Here is a 21675-nt window from a genome sequence, read left to right on the forward strand (position 1 = left end):
CCATTCTTTGTAAGTTCTGCATATCAGATACATCTGACATGTGTAACTGCTGAAGACATTTTCAAACTTTGTGGGTGTCTGCTTCATCAGCTCTTTATTTTTCAGTTAAAAAAAGTATGTAGTCCCATCTGTTGAATCTTGGGGATCATTTCTGTGCTACTGAAGTTTTGTTCAGAAAGCTCTCATCTATACCCATATCTTGAAGTTCATTCCCTGTGTTTTCCTCTCAGTTGTCAACTTGATGAAATTTAAAACCTCCTCACTTAAGGGCTTCTTGTATGCCTGTAGATAATTATCATGATTGGGTTGACTGAGGAGGGAAGATCTGTACACTGTGGGTGGGAGTATTCCATAGGATGGGATTCTGGACAGTGCAAAAAGGAGAAAGGGACTTGAGCACAAACACTTACCATTCTCTAGTCCATGACCACAGATGCATGCAAAAAGTTGGACTGATCTCTTGCATCCAGGACTTCTCAGCCATGATAGTCTGAGGAAGTCAAAATAAACCCTTTCTAACACTGCTTTCACGAGATATCTCATCACACAAACTAAGAAACATAACTAGTACCTTGCTTGTCTTGTATCTCCATCGCATCCAAGCAATAGTGAATGACTGAAGTCAAATATTTTCCTCATTTATCTCAATAAAGTATGATGGTGCATTAAAAAGAGCAAAAACATGCATTAATAGAAATACAATAACAGTGTTTTATAGTAATTCATAGTAATACAGTATTACTATAAAATAATTTGAAATCAGTTTGACAAAATCATCAAAAACATTGTTATCTCAATTAACACAGATTTTAATTGGAAATACCTAAACCTAAACAAAGAGGAAAATGATGGCTAAATCTCTTCTGTGTCCTAGTATATTGCCTTCTAGAGAGTCTAATTCACCTATCTAGAAAAGGAACTTTATCTGTTTTTAGTAAGCATGAAGCATGCTCGCATTGACTTCACATTGCCTTATAGGAGCTAAATTACATATGGATTATGAATCAATAATATAGATTAAATTGATGAATAGAAAGGATTAAAAATTCTTTACTATATACTTTATGAGTGACCTTGTTAATAGCAAGAGTTGGGTAATGGTAGATATACTGCAGTGCACAGTCTTAAATTAGATTATATTTTCTGGAAAACTCTGTAAGCTACCTCTGTCCTACATAAAGAAGCAATTTGATCATAAAGATCTCAAATAATGGAGATGTTACACATTAACTTCGTTTTGGGGACTAACACATTTGCTAACAGACATGTTGGTTAGTAAATTTTTATTGGTTTTATTATAAAGGTTTCTATGGTTAATAACACTTTGCCAAAATTCCAGTTCTTCAATTCTATTACATTAAGTTTTGGCAGTATATTTGCTTCTTGAAATTTTATTTTAAAATTGATTCAAACTATCACAAAATACATATAAAGTCCTGTTTCGTTTCTTTGAGTTACACAACTTTCAAATAGAAATATATTCCGAAAGATTAAGCTGGGCGTGGAAATTTGGAAAGAACAATAAGGAATTCTAAGATTTGTTCTTCATATCCAGGATGCACAAAACAATTTATCCACTTTCTAAATATTTTAAGGAAGATAAAATGTGACTGTGATGTAAATATCAAATACACTTAGAATTCAGAGAATGTTAAAGTTCTCATAATCAAACATTACTTTAAAAGATAAGAAAATGAGGTTTTATAAAGTATAAAGCTTCTTGGGATATGACATTTCTTAGTATCCCACTGCTAATCAAAAACCTTTAAATTCTTACACAACTTAAAGTTTTTATTGTTGCACTTATTTTTTAAAATATTGCAATTTTTCTATGATTCTGTGTCATTGTATTGATGTGTGCACTTGGACACAGATGCTAGCAGATGCCAGAAAAGGCCAATGAGTTCTATGTTGCCTGGGTTACAGGAGGTGTAAGCCATTAAACATGGGTAGTTGGAAATGCATTTTGTTTTCTATTATTAGAGCATCAAGTGTTCTCAACTACTGAGCCATTTTTCATTCTTTTTTTGTTTCTGGTATTAAAGGTTTTGTCCAAGATGATTGGCCAAAAAGAAAAAAAAAGGAATGTATAAATATAAGAATACTTACAGTAGTATTTAATTTATTTAGTATGACTAGTCCCTTGTTATGAAAACATTATTGTACAGAATATTTTCTATCTTGGAGAGCATGTTATCTGCTTGTGTGTTAAGTCAAAATAAAAAAAAAACTTGATTTTGGAGTATTTTCATGACACTCAGTTTTGGGTTTCAAAAGAGAAGTTTGATATATATATATATATATATATATATATATGTCATGGGCATTGATCAGATTCATCTCCTCTTTTCCTCCACAAGTTCCTTATTCTGCTAATCTTTCTTTCCCACTTATCTTGTTTTCACATCATATAGTGCATGTATGCATAAATATGGTTTTAGTAATTATAAGTATACAATATCTACGGATTTTTAAATTAATGAAATTCCGTTTGTCAATTATTAGCGTTATTTTGTGAAGTATTGAGGTTTTATTAAAAAAGGTATTTACTTATCTCTAAAAAAATCAAATGTTTCCTTTATTTCATCTTGGCATTTCAGAGTTTCTAGTTTTCTATTGGTCTGTGATTAATTTTTATTTTACCTGTGTAGAGAGTGAAAGGTAATGAGAGGTAATGTTGAGTTTAGAATGAGAAATGCCTCCCTAAGCTCATATACGTGAAAACTTAGTCTCCAGCTGGCGGAGCTCTTTGGGAAGGAGTTGTGGCCTTTGAAGAACTGTTTCACAGTTGTAGGTGTTGAGAAGTCAAAAGTCCCTTCCTTTTCCAGTTAGCTCTTCCTGCCTCCTACTTGAAGATGAGAATGTAAGCTCTCAATTACTACTCTAGCCTCATGCTTCCCTGCTGTGATGGTCATGGGGACTTCCTTTAGAGTCCGTCAGTCCCCAGTTAAGTCAGGGTGTCTCTTCTCAGCAATTGCATCATAACAAACACTTAGCTCCATTGCTTCTCTGCAGCTATTCAGCTTTCCTAGCATCAGTTGGTGGAGATCCGTCTCCTCAATGAATATTTTTGTCACTTTGATGAAAAATCACTTATATGGAGTTATACATGTATTAACTTATTGAAATTCTTTTTGTCTTTGTTTTGTGTCTTTTAAAATATTTTTATTATTAGAAAATTTTTACACTATACAAACTATTATGATTATATCCATCTATTACTACCTCTCGCCAGTTCTTTCCAGTGTCTTACATCCCATCTCCGTCTCAACTCCATGCCTTTTTAATGTTGTTATGTATAACAATCTGAGTTTAATTAGTGCTAATTATATATGCCTGTATGTGGGCCATCTATCAGAGCAGGGACAAGCTAACCAATAGTAAATTTCTGAAGCAGTTCTTATGACACTACTATGTTGTTTTTATTGATATAGATCTATAGTATAACTCGAGTCAAATAGCATCAGTTTCAGCAAGGTTCTTTTAAGGCCTTTTCATTATTTCTACATTAAAAAAGCACTTATTTTCTTTTTGTGTTTTATTTTATTTTATTAATTACACTTTATTCATTTTGTATCCTCCAAAAAGCCCCTTCCTCCATCTCTCCCCATCCTATCATCTCTACTTCTTCTTCACTCATGCCCCTCCCCAAATCCAATGATAGGGTAGGTCTTCTGATCTTAGTCTATCAGATCACATCAGGCGTGGCTGCATTGTCATCATCTGTGGCCTGGTAAGGCTCTTTCCCCCTCCGGAGGAGGTGATCAAAGAGCAGGCCAATCACATTACCTCAGAGGCAGTCCCTCTTCCCATTACTATGGAACCCACTTGGACACTGAACTGCCATGGGCTACATCTGTGCAGGGGTTCTAGGTTATCTCCATGCATGGTACTTGGTTGGAGTATGAGTCTCTGGGAAGACCGCTGGTTCAAATTTTCTGGTTCTGTTGCTCTCCTTGTGGAGTTCTTGTCCTCTCCAGATCTCACTATTGCCCACTTTTTGCATAATATTCCATGCACTCTGCTCAACAGTTGGCTGTAAGTCTCAGCGTCTGCTTTGATAGTCTGTAGGGCAGAGCCTTTAAGAGGCACTCTGTGGCAGATTCCTAGGTTGTTTCCTGTCTTCTTCCTGTTCTGATGTCCATTCTATTTGTCTTTTGGGATAGGGATTGAACATTTTAGTCAGGGTCCTCTCTCTTGATTAGTTTCTTTAGATGTACAGGTTTTAGTAGGTTTATCCTATGTTATATGTCTATATGAGTGAGTATATACTGTGTGTGTCTTTATGCTTCTGGGACAGCTCATTCAGGATGATCCTTTCCAGGTCCCACCATTTACCTGCAAATTTCATGATTTCCTTATTTGTCATTGATGAGTAATATTCCATTGTGTAGATGTACCACAATTTCTGCATCCATTCTTAACTTGAGGGGCATCTGGGTTGTTTCCAGCTTCTGGCTATTACAAAGAAAGCTGCTACAAACATGGTTGAACAAATGCCCTTATTGTGTAGTTGAGCCTCTTTTAGATATATGCCTAGGAGCGCAGTGGTTGGATATTGAGGAACTGCTATTCCTAGGTGTGAGAGAACGCACCATATTGATTTCCAGAGTGCTTGTACAAGTTTACATTCCCACCAGCAGTGGAGGAGGATTTTCCTTTCTCCACAATCTCTCCAGCATGTGTTGTCACTTGAGTTTTTCTTTTTTTTTATTTATTTATTTATTTTTTTTTTTTATCAGTTACATTTTATTAACTCTGTATCCCAGCCATGTCCCGATCCCTCATTCCCTCCCAGTCCCTCCCTCCCTCCCTCATCTCCATCGTGCCCCTTTCCAAGTCCACTGATTGGGGGGACCTCCTCCCCATTCATCTGATCCTGTTTTATCAGGTATCTTCAGGACTGGCTGCAAAGCCCTCCTCTGTGGCCTAACAGGACTGCTCCTCCCTTCGGGGGTGGGGAGACCAAAGAGCCAGTCATCGAGTTCCTGTTAGAAATAGTCCCTGTTCCCCTCACTTTGGGAAACCAATTGGTTACTGAGCTACCACAGGCTACATCTGAGTGGAGGTTCTAGGTTATATCCATACATGGTCCTTGGTTGAATGTCAGTCTCAGAAAAGACCCTGTGCCCAGATATATTTGGTCCTTGTGGAGCTCACTTGAGTTTTTCATCTTGGCCATTCTGATAAGTGTAAGGGGAAATCTCAGTGTCGTTTTGATTTGCATTTCCCTAATGGCTAATGAGGCTGAGCATTTCTTTAAGTGTTTCTCTGCCATTCGATATTCCTCTACAGAGAATTCTCTGTTTAGCTCTGTTCCCCATTTTTTAATTGGATTACTTGGTTTGTTGCTTTCAACTTCTTTAGTTCTTTATATATATTGGCTATTAGCCCTCTGTCAGATAAAGGTTTGGTGAAATTCTTTCCCAATCTGTAAGCAATCATTGTGTTTTGATGATGGTGTTCTCTGCTTTACAGAAGCTTTTCAGTTTCATGAGGTCCCATTTATTGATTGTTGCTCTTAGAGCCTGTGCTGTTGGTGTTCTGTTCAGGAAGTTGTCTCTTGTACCAATGAGTTCTAGGCTGTTCCCTGGATAACTGGGTTCTGGAGATGCCATATTGCTGTCTTTTGTTGGTTTAGCTTTTATGCTAGCCTCTACCCATTGGGCTATCTTAGGTGTTTGGGGTTAGTTTCTGGTGGTTCCTGGGGATCTTGTGGTGGAGAGAATCCCCTTGGCAGAAGATGGTTTTTTCTGATGGAAGTCTTCTCAGCTTTTTCGGTATAGTCACTGAATGGCTGGTGTTTTTCAGGAGTTGCTGCTGTTCAACTTATGCATAGAGACCTGAGTGGTAACAGTGGTCCTTATTAGTCGAGAGGGTTCTCCTCTTGCCCGGAGAAGTCCTGAAGACAACTTTCTTGCTTCTGGGTTTCTTGCTGTAAATTTAGTGATCTGCTGATATAACCTGTGTCTCATGCTTTGGTCAGTTTTGTTAGGGATAACTGGTTGCCCCTTGGAGCAGTATCTGGGGGTTGATCTCCGGGATTCCAGGCTTTTGTAGGTCTGAGGTTGGGGCACTATATCCCAGTACCCAAGTGTTAATCTGTGCCTGGTGGGTACCACTTTCCTGGTAACAGCTGGCTATCTGGTGTACAGCAGATCCCTGGGTTGGGCCAGTCTGCTGGACCTATTCCAAGGATATACTGGGTGGCCTAAGTCTGTTCCCTTTGCCTCATTCCCTATGAGGATTTCTCCAGACAGTGACTCCCAGTCTCTGTTGCCCTGGGGCACACACCTGGAGAGTTGGTGCGCAGCAGCTCTCTGTGCCTGTGGCTGGAGCCCAGTTCAGTGATGGCAGCTCATACCCACTGGTCTGCGAGACTTTTTCCAGGAAAATATTGGGTGACCCAAGTCAGTACTGTTTCCTTCCTTCCCTGTGGAGTTTTCTCTCGACAGGGACTCCTAGTCTCTGGTGTCTTTTGTGCCCACAGATCAGCCTGGAAAGGTGATCAGGACACGCAGGTGTGTGGCTCAGGTCTGGCAACATAGTGCCTGAGTGACCCAGGATCTCTTCAGGGTTCTGACTGTGTGACCAGAGTGTGGACCCAACTGATTCCCAAGCTGTGGAGGTTTCCTCTCATCAGGGAAACAAGATTGCTGTTGTTTTAGGGCCCAGAGTTCAGCCTCTTGGTTGCTATACGGGAAATGTTGTCCTGCTCCTCAGATGCAGTGTTCTTCTGGAGCTGCCTTCTTGTTGTCTTCCTAATCTCTGTTTCTTAAGGGAGAGGGGAGAATTGAGTTAAGATAGTATTTATTCCATTTTTTAAAAATAGTAATTCCATTGTAAACTTTCATTTTTATAGGTGGTAAGTACATATGAAGATAAGCAATAATTTGGGATTATTTCAATCTTCCTGTATCTGTTGAGGCTCTCTTTGTGACCAACTATATCCTCTGTTTTGTAGAAGGTTCTATGACGTGCTGAGAAGAAGGTAAATTCTTTTGTGTTTGGGTGTAAAGTTCTGTAAATATCTGTTACTTCCATTTGATTCATGACCTCTGTTACAGACTTTTTTTTGTTTGTTTAATTTCTGTTTTGTTGACCTGTCCTTTGTTGAGAGTGGGGTGTTGAAGTCTCCCACTATTAACATGTGAGGATCTATGTGTGGTTTAAGTTTTGTCAATGTTTCTTTTACAAATGTGGGTGCCCTTTTATTTGGCGCATAGATGTTCAGGATTGTGATATCTTCCTGGTAGAATTTTCCCTTGATGAGTATGAAGTGTCCTTTCCCATTTCTTTTGATTAATTATGGTTGAAAGTCTATTTTATCAGATATTAGAATGGCTACTCCTGCTTGCTTCTTGGGTCCATTTGCTTGGAAAACAGTCTTCCAACCCTTTACACTCAGGTAATGTCTATCTTTGTGACTTAGGTGTGTTTCTTGTATGCAACAGATAGTTGGGTTTTGTTTATGCATCTATTCTGTTAGTTTGTGTCTTTTTATTAGAGATTTGAGTACATTGATGTTGAGAGAGATTAATGACCAGTAGCTATTAGAACCTTTGATTTTGATGTTGGCTGTGGTCATAAATTTGTTTGCTTGGTTGCTTATTGTTTTACTGTAGTGAGGTTAATTATTTCCTGTGTTTTCTTGAAAGTAGCTAGTTTTCTTGGGTTGTATTTTCCCTTCTAGTGTCCTCTGTAACGCTGGATTTGTGTGTAGGTATTGTTGAAATTTGTTTTTGTCATTGAATATCTTGTTTTCTCCGTCTATGAGGACTGAGAGTTTTGCAGGGTATAGTAGCCTGGGCTGACATCTGTGTTCTCTTAGGGTCTGCATGTTATCTGTCCAGGCCCTTCTGGCTTTCATAGTGTCTGTTGAAAAGCCAGGTGTGATTCTAATGGGTTTGCCATTATATGTTACTTGGCCTTTTTCTCTTGCAGCTTTTAGTATTTTTTCGTTGTTCTATATACTTACTGTTTTGATTATTATGTGGCAGGAGGATTTTCTTTTCTGGTGTAATTTATTGGGTGTTCTGTAGGCCTCTTGTATTCTTATTGGCCTCTCCTTTAAGTTGGGGAAATTTTCTTCAATGATTTTGTTGAAAATATTTTCTGGGCCTTGGTGCAGGGAATCTTCTTTTTCCTCTATTCTTGTTATTCTTAGGTTTTGTCTTTTTATGTTGTCTTGAATTTCTTTGGCGGTCTGTGTCAGGAATTTTTAGATTTAACATTTTCTTTGACAGATACATCAGTTTCTTCCATTGTATCTTCCACACTGGAGATTCATTCTTCCATCTCTTGTAATCTATTGGTTATGCTAACCTCTGTAGTTCCTGTTTTCTTCTCTAAGTTCTTTCTCTCCAAAATTTCCTCCATTTGTGTTTTCTTTTTCAATTTTTTCCAATTCTATCTTCAGATCTTGAGCCATTTTGTTGATTTCCTTCACCTGTCTGACTGTATTTTCCTGTTTTTTCTTCAATTCCTTCAGCTATTTGTTTGAACAGTCCTCTGTTTCTTTTATTTCTTTCAGTGATATAAGCATTTTTTTCTCTAAAGGCCAAAACTTTTTGTCTGCAACTTTCTGTATTTCTTCATGGATGGCCATAATCTCTTTGTTTTTATCTTCCTCTATTTCTTTATGGATGGCCATAATCTGTTTGAGTTTATCTTCCTCTGGGTCTTTATGCATTTTATTTGTTTCCTCTGTTATCTTCTTCATGAACATAGATGTTATGTCATCTTCTTGAATTTCAATTATGCTGGGTTATTCAGGGCTACTTGCCCCTAGATAAGTGGGTTCTGGAAATGCCATATTGCTCTATCTTTTGTTGGTTGAGCTTTTACACTGGCCTCTACCCATTGGGCTATCTTAGGTGTTTGGATTTAGTTTCTCGTGGATCCTGGAATCCTGTGGTGGAGAGAATCCCCTTGGCAGGAAGATGGTTTTTCCTGAAGGAAGCCTTCTAAGCTTTTTTGGAAGTCACCGGATGGGTGGTGTTTTTCAGGAGTTGCTGCTGCTCACCTCAGGAATAGAAACCTGAGTGGTAACTGGGGTCCTTGTTAGTGGATAGGGCTCTCCTCTCACCTGGAGAAGTCCTGAAGACAGCTGCCCTGATTCTGGGTTTCTTGCTCTAAATTTAGTGATCTGCTGTTGTAACCTGTGTGTCCCGTGGTTTGATCAGTTTTGTTATGGATAACTGGTTGCCCCTTGGAGCAGTATCTGGGAATTCATCTTGGGGATTCCCAGCTTTTGTAGGTCTGAGGTTGGGGCTCTGTGCCCCAGTACCAAGAAGTAATCTGTGGAGGGTGGATACCACTCTCTCCTGCTAAAAGCAAGCTATCTGGTGCACAGCAGGTCCCTGGGTTGGGCTGGTCTGTGGGACCTTTTCCAGGGATTTACTGGGTGGCCTAAGTCTGTCCCCTTTGCTTCATTCCCTGTGAGCATTTCTCCCGACAATGATTCCCAGTCTTTGTTGCGCTGGGGTGCACAGGTCTGTCATTGACATAGAGCTGGCATGCAGCAAATGTCTGTGCCCATGGCTGGAGCCCAGTTCTGTGATGGCAACACATACCGGCTGGTCTGTGAGACTTTTTTCAGGGAAAGACTGGGTGACCCAAGTCAGTGTTGTTTCCTTCCTTCCCTGTGGGGTTTTCTCGAGACAAGGACTCCCAGTCTCTCGTGATTTTGTGTCCACCCATCAGCCTGGGAAGGTGATTAGGACATGCAGGCATGTGACTCTGGTCTGGGGATCTAGTGCCTTCATGACCTGGGATCTCTTCTGGGTTCTGGCTGGGTGACCTGAGAGTGGACCCGACTGATTCCCAAACCGTTGAGGTTTCCTCTCACCTGGGAAATAGGATCACTGTTGTTTTAGGGCCCAGAGTTCAGTCTCTTGGTTGCTATATGGAAAATGTTGTCTTGCTCTTCAGACACAGTGTTCTCCTGGCGCCGCCATCTTGTCCCCCAATGCCAATTATCATTTTAGGTTGACTTTGTGTCCTTATAATTTGCTGCTACAGAGGTAATTTGACTTCCTTTTCTGTTTGCATTCCTTCTGTTTGTTTTTGTTGAGTTGGTCCAGCTCTGATTTCAGGAATTGTGTTGAATGTGAATGGAGAAAACAGACATACTTTTCTCTTCCATTCCTCAGTAGAAATGCTATGACCTCTCCCTCATTTATAATAATGTTGCCTAATGTCTAGGGAGATAGTTAAGTCAGTAAATGCCTGATATGCAGTCACAAAAGATTGAGTTCAAATGTCCAATGTCAATATAAACACCACAGCTTATTTATATATGCTTCTAACCCATGAAAAGACAGAGACAGAAAATTTCTTGAATCTCATTGCCCAGCCAACCTACCCTAATGGATGAGCTTCAGATTCACTGATAGATCTTCTGGTAAACAATATAAGTGAAGAGTTATAAATGTTTTGTATAAAGAATACTTGTATCCATAAGTAGGTGGCATAATCATTTTAAAATGCTGAGGTATGCTTCTTCTATGCCTGGTTTCCTAAGGATGTTTTAATTTTATATGTTAACCTTTCTTTCCTTTCCTGGAACAAAGCCCATTTGGTCACATTGATATATGTTTAAATTTGGTTTGCTTATATTTTAGTGAAAGTGTTTGCATCCAGGCTCATTAAGAGATTAGCCTTATATTTTTTAAAGGATGGGTCATTATCTGGCAGCATTCCCAAAATCCACCTGATAAATTCCTTTCCTTCTCTTCCTATTTTAAGGAGAAATTTGAGAATCATGGCTGTTCTTCTTTAATTTGGGTAGAATTCCTAAATGAATCACCTAGGTCTTAGGTTTTTTCAGTTGATATGCATTATAATTACTGCTAAACGCATATGGATTGCTCTAGATATACTTCAATTGTTTGTATTTTCTTTGTTTAAATACAGTAGCTCATATGTGCCTATAATTTTATGAATTTCTTCGATTTTTTATTTCTTGTAATATACTTCTTATTTCTTTTATTTATTTATTTATTTATTTATTTATTTATTTTTCAATGCAGTTTATTCAGGAACCTTGAACAATCATCTGACCCTGGGGAAAGCCAGCCCACAGCTTAAATAGCCTCTGGGTAGCCAACCCAGGCGTGCCATGTGGGCAATGCAGATAGGTTTGTGACAGAGAGCACTCACCATCGGGAAGGTGGAAGGCAGAAACCAACTCCATCTTTAAGGCACAGCATTTCGCAGCTCTCTACAGTTCTCCCTTTTTGTTTTAGACACATCAGGCAAGAGTAGAGGTCTGATCTCTGATATTAGAAATAAATTGGGACTTTGTACCGATGTTCATTTAGGTGTCATCCACCCAAAGAGCATCAGACCCGTGTGATACCTTTTTCTCAGAGGCGGGACCTGGGGCATCAACCCTCATGCAATCAGACATGCTCTTCTCTGGTTCGAAAGTGGCTGACCCTGAGTGCAGTGCTTAGCCTCGCATCCTGAGCGTAACATTTTAGCTTTTTATGGTAGCCAACCATGCTTGGGGAGACTGTCCTGCTTCAATGGCTGTAAAGGCCTGAATGGTCATGGCTGAATTACACTGTTGTGAGACTTTAATCTTGCATATATACCACAGGCAAACCAAGGAGACCAACACTAGAAGGCCTGCTAAGGCTCCCATGCCCGCCCATTCCTTCAGATGATTCATGGCTGCAGCAATCCATGATGATAATCCTGTGGTTAGTCCTGCGTCCACTCTGGTAGAATTTACTGTGACAATGGCCGCTCTCAGCTGCTCCATTGTAGTATCGAATTCTCCAGTGCAATTACCTAAAATATAGCTAGACAATTGTTTAGACAGATTTGCAGCACAAGAAAAATTCTCATGTTATATGCTAGTAACTCAAAGTCCAGCATACTTTCATTGACAGCCAAGTTGAGTGATTTGCATAGGGTATCAATTTGCTCCTGCACGAGGTCAATCTTCTGATTGAACACCATCAAGCCTTCTTTTAATTGAGCATTAATTCATTTTTGTACATCAAAGGCATGAGCTACGTTGGCTAAAAGACTGTCCAGGGTCTGAGCAGTCTGCACAGTATGACTCATGCCATGGTGGTAGCTCCAACAGACGCCAATGAGATGGCAGTAACATTGGCGGCTGTAGTTCCAAGATCCCTTTTCTGTCTGAAGAGAGTCATAGTGTGAGGGGCATCAACAGGCACAGGCACCCAGCCAGGCATGCTAGTAACCAGCTAGTAAATTTACTAGCATTCCAGCATTGGGCAAAAAAAGCAAGTATCATTACCACAATTACTTGGCTCTATCTGGCTAATAATGAATAAAAATGGGGTATATAAACAAACAGGTGTGGGCTTATAGGAAATATTATGAGAAGCCTTAACCCCCTCGTTGGAACATCCTGCATCAGTTCTAGAACTAGCAGTGGTGGTGTTCAAGGTCTGAGTAGGTTCAGGAGACCAATGCCCCCAGGGGCGAGACCTGCTCCATGTAAATTGACTAACTCTATGTTTTCCTCCAGTTTTGAAAGTCATTTAAGGTTCTTAAATTATTTTTTCCTTTTTTTTTAAATTTTTCATCAATTACACTTTACTCATTCTGTATCCTCCCATAAGCCCCTCCCTCCTCCCCTCCCAATCCTGCTCTCCCTCCTCCCTCTGCATGCATGCCACTCCCCAAGTCTACTGATAGGGGAGGTTCTCTTCTCCTTTCTGCTTAGTCCATCAGTTCACATCAAAAGTGGCTGCATTGTTCTCTACTATGGCCTGGTAAGGCTGCTCCCCCCCAGGAGCAGGCCAATCAGATTATGTCAGATGAGGTCCCTCTTCACATTACTATGTAACCCAATTGGACTCTGAACTGCCCTGGGCTACATCTGTGCAGGGGTTCTGGGTTATCTCTATGAATAGTCCTTGGTTGGAGTATGAGTCTCTGGGAAGTTCCCTGTGTTCAAATTTTCTTGTTCTGTTGCTCTCCTTGTGGAGACCCTATCCTCTCCAGCTCTTACTATTTCCCAGTTCTTACATAAAATTCCATTCACTCTGCCCGACAGTTGGCCATTAGGCTCAGCATCTGCTTTGATGGTCTGTAGGGCAGAGGCTTTTAGAGGCCCTCTGTGGTAGGTTCCTAGGTTGTTTCCTGTTTTCTTCTTCTTCCGATGTCGCTCCTCTTTGCCTTTCCGGATGGGGATTGGACATTTTAGTTAGGGTCCTCTCTCTTGCTTAGTTTCTTTAGATGCACAGGTTTTAGTGGGTTTGTACTATGTTGTATGTCTATATGAGTGAGTATATACCATGTGTATCTTTGTGCTTCTGGGTCAACTCACTCAGAATGATCCTTTCCAGATCCCACCATTTACCTGCAAATTTAATGATTTCCTTAATCTTCATTGCTGAGTAATATTCCATTGTGTAGATGTACCACAATTTCTGCATCCATTCTTCAGTTGAGGGGCATCTGGGTTGTTTCCAGCTTCTGGCTATTACAAATAAAGCTGCTAGAAACATGGTTGAGCAAATGTCCTTTTTGTGTACTTGAGCCTCTTTTGGATATATGCCTAGAAGTAGTATGGCTGGATCTTGGGGAATCACTATTCCTAGTTGTCTGAGAAAACACCAGATTGATTTCCAGAGTGGTTGTACAAGTTTACATTCCCACCAGCAGTGGAGAAGGGTTCCCCTTTCTCCACAACCTCTCCAGCATGTGTTGTCACTTGAGTTTTTGATCTTGGCCATTCTCATGGGTGTAAGGTGAAATCTCAGGGTTGTTTTGATTTGCATTTCCCTAATGGCTAATGAGGTTGAGCATTTCTTTCAGTGCTTCTCTGCCATTTGGTAGTCCTCTACAGAGAATTCTCTGTTTAGCTCTGTTCCCCGTTTTTTAAGTGGATTACTTGGTTTGCTGCTTTTCAGCTTCTTTTTTTTGTTTGTTTATTTTTTGTTGTTGTTGTTGTTGTTTTTTTCAATGCAGTTTATTCAGGAACCTTGAACAATCATCTGACCCGGGGGAAAGCCAGCCCACAGCTTAAATAGCCTCTGGGTAGCAAACCCAGGCGTGCCACGTGGGCAATGCAGATAGGTCCACATACACAGAAGCAAGCCAGATCCTCAGCCTTAGCCAAATGTGGAATTGTTTGTGACAGAGAGCACTCACCATCGGGAAGGTGGAAGGCAGAAACCAGCTCCATCTTTAAGGCACAGCATTCCGCAGCTCTCTACAGTTCCCCCTTTTTGTTTTAGATGCATCAGGCAAGAGTAGAGTTCTGATCTCTGATATTAGAAATAAATTGGGATTTGTACCGATGTTCATTTAGGTGTCATCCACCCAAAGAGCATCAGACCCGTCTGATACCTTTTTTTCAGAGGCGGGACCTGGGGTATCAACCCGCATGCAATCAGACATGCTCTTCTCTGGGTCCAAAGCGGCTGACCCTGAGTGCAGTGCTTAGCCTCGCATCCTGAGCGTAACATTTTAGCTTTTTATGGTATCCAACCATGCTTGGGGCGAATGTCCTGTTTCAATGGCTGTAAAGGCCTGAATGATCATGGCTGCATCACACTGTTCTGAGACTCTAATCTTGCATATATACCACAGGCAAACCAAGGAGACCAACACCAGAAGGCCTGCTAATGCTCCCATGCCCGCCCATTCCTTCAGATGATTCATGGCTGCAGCAATCCATGTTGATAATCCTGTGGTTAGTCCTGCATCCACTCTGGTAGAATTTACTGTGACAATGGCCACTCTCAGCTGCTCCATCGTAGTATCGAATTCTCCAGTGCAATTACCTAAAATATAGCTAGACAATTGTTTAGACAGATTTGCAGCACAGGAAAAATTCTCATGTTATATGCTAGTGACTCAAAGTCCAGCATATTTTCATTGACAGCCAAGTTGAGCCATTTGCCATAGGGTATCAATTTGCTCCTGCACGAGGTCAATCCTCTGATTGAACACCATCAAGCTTCCTTTTAGTTGAGCATTAATTCCTTTATGTACAACTAAGGCATGAGCTACATTGGCTAAATGATTATTCAGGGTCGCTTTTCAGCTTCTTTAGTTCTTTATATATACTGGATATGAGTCCTCTGTCAGATAAAGGGTTGGTGAAGATTCTTTCCCAATCTGTAGGCTGTAGCTTTGCTTTGATGACGGTGTCCTTTGCTTTGCAGAAGCTTTTCAGTTTCATGAGGTCCCATTTATTAATTGTTGCTCTTAGATCCTGTGCTGTTGGTGTTTTGTTCATGAAGTTTTCTCCTGTACCAATGAGTTCTAGGGTATTCCCCACTTTTTTTTTCAAGCCGATTTAATGTGTCTAGTTTCATGTTGAGGTCTTTGATCCACTTGGACTTCAGTTTTGTGCAGGGTGATAAGTATGGATCTATTTTCATTTTTCTACATGTAGACATCCAGTTCAACTAGCACCATTTGTTGAAGATGCTATCTTTTTTCAATTGTATGGTTTTGGCGCCTTTGTCAAAGATCAGGTGTCCATAAGTGTGTGGGTTTATTTCTGGGTCCTCTGTTCGGTTCCATTGATCCACCATTCTGTTTCTATGCCAGTACCATGCAGTTTTTAAAACTGTTGCTCTATAGTACAACTTAAGATCAGGGATGGAGATACCTCCAGAAGATCTTTTATTGTGGAGGATTGTTTTAGCAATTCTGGGTTTCTTGTTATTTCATATGAAGTTGAGAATTTTTCTTTCCAGGTCTGTAAAGAATTGTGTTGGTAATTTGATGGGCATTGCATTGAATCTGTAGATTGCTTTTGGTAAGATGGTCATTTTTACTATGCTAATCCTGCCAAGCCATGAGCATGAGAGATCTTTCCATCTTCTCATATCTTCTTCTAATTCTTTCTTCAGAGATTTGAAATTTTTTCCATACAAGTCTTTGACTTCCTTAGTTAGGGTTTCTCCAAGGTACCTTATGTCATTTGTGGCTATTGTGAAGGGTCTTGTTTCCCTAATTTCTTTCTCAGCCTTTTTGTCATTTGTATGCAGAAGGGCTACTGATTTTTTTGAGTTAATTTTGTATCCAGCCACTTTGCTGAAGGTGTTTATCAGCTGTAGGAGTTCCCTGGTAGAGTTTTTGGAGTCACTCACGTATACTATCATATCATCTGCAAATAGTGATAATTTGACTTCTTCCTTTTCAATTTGTATCCCCTTGATCTCCTTCAACTGTCTTATTGCTCTAGCAAGGACTTCCAGAACCATGTTGAAGACATATGGAGAGAGTGGGCAGCCTTGTCTTGTCCCTGATTTCAGTTGGATTGCTTTGAGTTTCTCTCCGTTCAGTTTGATGTTGGCTATAGGTTTGCTGCATATTGCCTTTACTAGGTTTACATATGTGCCTTGTATCCCTGATCTCTCCAATACTTTAAACATGAATGGATATTGGATTTTGTCAAATGCTTTTTCAGCATCTAGGGAGATTATCATGTGGTTTTTTTCTTTCAGTTTGTTAATATGGTGGATCACATTGATGGATTTCCGTATATTGAACCACCCCTGCATACCTGGGATGAAGCATACTTGGTCATGGTGGATGATATCTTTGATGTGTTCTTGTATTCGGTTTGCGAGTATTTTGTTGAGTATTTTTGCATCAATGTTCAGAAAGGAGATTGGCCTGAAGTTCTCTTTTTTGGTTGGGTCTTTGTGAGGTTTAGGTACCAAGGTGACTGTGGCTTCATAGAATGAGTTTGGTAATGTTGCTTCTGTTTCGATTTTGTGGAATAGTTTGAAGAGAACTGGAGTTAGCTCTTTTTTGAACGTCTGGTAGAATTCTGTGCTGAAACCATCAGGTCCTGGGCTTTTTTTGGATGGGAGACTTTTGATGACCGCTTCTATTTCCTTGGGAAATATAGGACTATTTAATTGATTTACCTGGTCCTGATTTAGCTTTGGTAAGTGGAATCAATCAAGAAAATTGTCCATTTCATTTAAATTTTCAAATTTTGTGGCATATAGACTTTTGAAGTAAGTCCTAATGTTTGCTTGGATTTCCTCAGTGTCTGTAGTTATGTCCCCCTTTTCATTTCTGATTTTGTTGATTTGGATGGTGTCTCGCTGCCTTTTAGTTAGCTTGGCTAAGGGTTTGTCTATCTTGTTGATTTTCTCAAAGAACCAGCTCTTGGTTTCATTGATTCTTTGAATTATTTTATTTGTTTCTAATTGATTGATTTCAGCCCTGAGTTTGATTATTTCCAGCCGTCTGCTCCTTCTTGGTGTGTCTGCTTCTTCTTTTTCTAGGGTTTTTAAGTGAGCCATTAAGGTGCTTGAGTGTGCTGTCTCAAATTTCTTCTTGAAGGCACTTAGTGCTATGAACTTTCCTCTTAGCACTGCTTTCATTGTGTCCCACAAGTTTGGGTATGTTGTGTCTTCATTTTCATTGAGTCCTTGGAAGATTTTAATTTCTTTCTTTATTTCTTCCCTGACCCAGCTATCTTTTAGTAGTAAGTTGTTCAGTTTCCATGTATGTGTAGGCTTTTTGCTATTTCAGATGTTACTGAGGTCCAGCTTTATTCCATGCTGATCAGACAGGATACAAGGGATTATTTCAATCTTCTTGTATCTATTGAGGCTTGCTTTGTGACCAACTATGTGGTCTATTTTGGAGAAGGTTCCATGAGGTACTGAGAAGAAGGTAAATTCTTTTGTGTTTGGGTGTAAGTTTCTGTAAATGTCTGTTAGGTCCATTTGATTCATGACCTCTGTTAGAGATATTGTTTCTTTGTTTAATTTCTGTTTTGTTGACCTGTCCTTTGTTGAGAGTAGGGTGTTGAAGTCTCCCACTATTAGTGTGTGGGGATCTATGTGTGGTTTAAGTTTTATCAATGTTTCTTTCACAAATGTGGGTGCCCTTGTATTTGGGGCACAGATGTTCAGGATTGTGATGTCTTCTTGGTGGAATTTTCCCTTGATGAGTATGAAGTGTCCTTCCCCATCTCTTTTGATTAATTTTGGTTGAAAGACTATTTTATCAGATATTAGAATGGCTACTCCTGCTTGCTTCTTGCATCCATTTGCTTGAAAAGCCATCTTCCATACCTTTACCCTCAGATAATGTCTATCTTTGTGACTTAGGTGTGTTTCTTGTATACAACAGATTGCTGGGTTTTGTTTACGCATCCATTCTGTTAGTCTGTGTCTTTTTATTGCAGAATTAAGTCCATTGATATTAAGAGAGTGTAATGACCAGTGGCTGTTAAATCCTTTGAATTTGATGTTGGCTGTGGTCCTACGGTTGTGTGCTTGGTTGCTTTTTGTTTTACTGCAGTGGGGTTATTTATTTCCTGTGTGTTCTTGAATGTAGCTAGCTTTCTTGGGTTGTATTTTCCCTTCCAGTGTCTTCTGTAATGCTGGATTTTTTTGTAGGTATTGTTGAAATTTGTTTTTGTCATTGAATATCTTGTTTTCTCCATCTATGAGGACTGAGAAGTTTGCAGGGTATAGTTGCCTGGGCTGACATCTGTGTTCTCTTAGGTTCTGCATGATATCAGTCCAGGCCCTTCTGGCTTTCATAGTCTCTGTTGAAAAGTCAGGTGTGATTCTAATGGGTTTGCCATTATATGTTACTTGGCCTTTTTCTCTTGCAGCTTTTAGTATTTTTTCTTTGCTCTGTATACTTACAGTTTTGATTATTATGTGGAGGGAGGATTTTCTTTTCTGGTCTAATTTATTGGGTGTTCTATAGGCCTCTTGTATTCTGATTGGCCTCTCCTTTAAGTTGGGGAAAATTTCTGCAATGATTTTGTTGAAAATATTTTCTGGGCCTTGGTGCAGGGAATCTTCTTTTTCCTCTATTCCTATTATTCTTAGGTTTTGTCTTTTTATGTTGTCTTGAATTTCTTGGACGGTTTGTGTCAGGAATTTTTTAGATTTAACATTTTCTTTGACAGATACATGTATTTCTTCAATTATATCTTCCACACCTGAGATTCTTTCTTCCATTTCTTGTAGCCTATTGGTTATGCTAACCTCTGTAGTTCCTGCTTTCTTCCCTAAGTTCTTTCTCTCCACAATTTCTTCCATTTGTGTTTTTTTTTTTTTTTTTAATTTTTCCAATTCTTTCTTCAGGTCTTGAGCTATTTTGTTTCCTTCCCCTGTCTGACTGTATTTTCATGTTTTTCTGTCAATTCCTTCAGCTGTTTGTTTGAACAATCCACTGTTTCTTTTATTTCATTCAGTGATTTAAGCATTTCCTCTCTAAAGGCCACATACTGTTTGGCTGCAGCTTCTTCTATTCTTTTTTTCGTATTTTATTTGTTTCTTCTGTTATCATCTTCTTGAGCATAGATGTTAGGTTGTCTCCTTGACTTTCATTTATGCTAGGGTGTCTAGGGCTATTTACCCCTGGATAACTGGGTTCTGGAGATGCCATATTGCTCTGGCTTTTGTTGGTTGAACTTTTATGCTGTCCTCCACCCATTGGGCTATCTTAGTTGTTTGAATTTAGTTTCTGGTTGTTCCTGGATTGTTGTAGTGGAGAGAATCCCTTTGGCAGGAATATGGTTTTTCCTCAAGGAAGCCTTCCCAGCTTTTTGGGTATAGTCCCTGGATGTCTGGTGTTTTCAGGAGTTGCTACAGCTCACCTCAGGCATAGAGACCTGGGTGGTAACTGTGGTCCTGATTAGTCAAGAGGGCTCTCCTCTCACTGGGAGAAGTCCTGGAGACAGCTGCCCTCCTTCTGGGTTTCTTGCTGTATATTTAGTGATCAACTGCTGTAACCTGTGTGTCCTGTGGTTTGGTTGGTTTTGTTAAGGATAACTTGTTGCCCCTTGGAGCAGTATCTGGGGGTTGATCTCAGGGTTCCCGGTCTTTTGTAGGTCTGAGGCTGGGGCTCTGTGCCCCAGAACCCAAGAGGTAATCTGTGGCGGGTGAGTACTGCTCTGGTGACTTGGGGCACACAGTTCTGTCTGTAAGGAGTAGTTGGTACAAAGCAGGCCTCTGAGCTGGCAGAGCATGCTCCCACCTGCTAGTCTGCTAGTCTGCAGGAGCTGAGTTTCCATTCACTTTGTGCTCCCTGTTTGGGCCCAGATCTGTGATGGCTGGCCGTACTCACCTGTTTGCGATCTGCAGTCTGCTAGACTTTCCCTAGGTGACCCCAGCAGCAAGGTTTCTTCCTTCCCTGTGGGGTCCTCTCTGGACAGGGGTTTCCAGTCCCTGTTGTACTGGGGTGCGCAGCTTGTCTGTACTGTTGAGCTGAGCGCGCAGCTCTCTGGGAGCGGCAGGAGTTCAGCTGTGATGGCAGCAGAGACTTTCCGGGGAAAGACTGGGTGACCTGCGATCAGACCCGCAACCTTGCTTCCCCGTGGGGTCCCCCCACGACTGGGACTCCCAGTCTCAGGCACCCTTGTGCCCACGGATCAGCCTGGGAAAGTCACTTCTTATTTCTTATTCTTGAAGATTATAATTACATAATTTTTCCCTCACAATCCTCTCTCCAAACCCTTCCATATACTCATCCTTTCTCTTTCAAATTAATCTCCTGTTTTTTTTCATTAAATGTTAATATACACATATATATACATATATATTTCTAAATACATAAATACAATATACTTGAATTATATGATATTCTTAGTATATACCTTTTCAGGATTTATTAATCAGTACTGCATGATAAATTTGTGTGTTATTCCCTTGGGCAGGCTATTTCTTTTGCTCTCAGCATTCCCTAGTTGCCATTGTCTCTGTGTAAGCTTGAGACATTTTATGTATTTTTTTCCTGTTAAGATATTAAGTCTGTTGAGAAAATATATTGTGTCTGTATAGACAGTGCATTTTTCAATAATCAATCTGATAGCCTATTGCTTAGGTAAGTAATAAGAGGGACATCCAGCAGGCAAAAAGAATGCTGGGAGAGAGCCAGGTGTGGGCAACTCAGCCTGCAAGATGTGAAATGGACAGATGCATGGTCCTGGAGCAGAGGTTAAAACTATCACATGGCAAAATGTAGATTAGGAAAGTGGATTATTTTAAGTTATGAGCTAGTCAGAGAAAATCCTAGCTATATGGCTTGGATATTTGTATGATAATTAAAAGTTTCTTGGGTCATTACTCTGGGAGTTTGGGGTCAGGAGGAAAAAACATGCACCCTTCAACAGTAAGTTTGAGAACCCTTACATATTCCCCAGTATTATACATACTCACTCATATAGACATATAATATAGGATAAACCTGCTAAAATCTGTACAACTAAAGAAGCTAATCAAGAGGGTAGACCGAAATGCTCACCCCCATCCAGAAAGGCAAAGAGGATGGACATCAGAAAAAGGAGAAAAAAAAGGAAACAAGTTAGGAATCTGCCACAGAGAGCCTCTGAAAGGCTCTACTCTGCAGATTATCAAAACAGATGCTGAGACTTATGGTCAACTGTTGGGCAGAGTGCATGGAATCTTATAAAAGAAGTGGGAAATAGTAAGATCTGGAGAGGACAGGAACCCCACAAGGAGAGCAACAGAACCAGAAAATTTGAACACAGCGGTCTTCCCAGAGACTCATACTGCAACCAAGTACCATGCATGGAGATAACCTAGAACCCCTGCACAGATGTAGCCCATGGCAGTTCAGTGTCCAAGTGGGTTTCATTGTAATGGGAAGAGGGACTGCCTCTGACATGAACTGATTGTCCTGCTCTTTGATCACCTCCCCCTGACAGGGGAGCAGCCTTAC

Source organism: Meriones unguiculatus, chromosome 3 (assembly GCF_030254825.1).
Source record: "Meriones unguiculatus strain TT.TT164.6M chromosome 3, Bangor_MerUng_6.1, whole genome shotgun sequence".
Lineage (NCBI taxonomy): Eukaryota > Metazoa > Chordata > Mammalia > Rodentia > Muridae > Meriones > Meriones unguiculatus.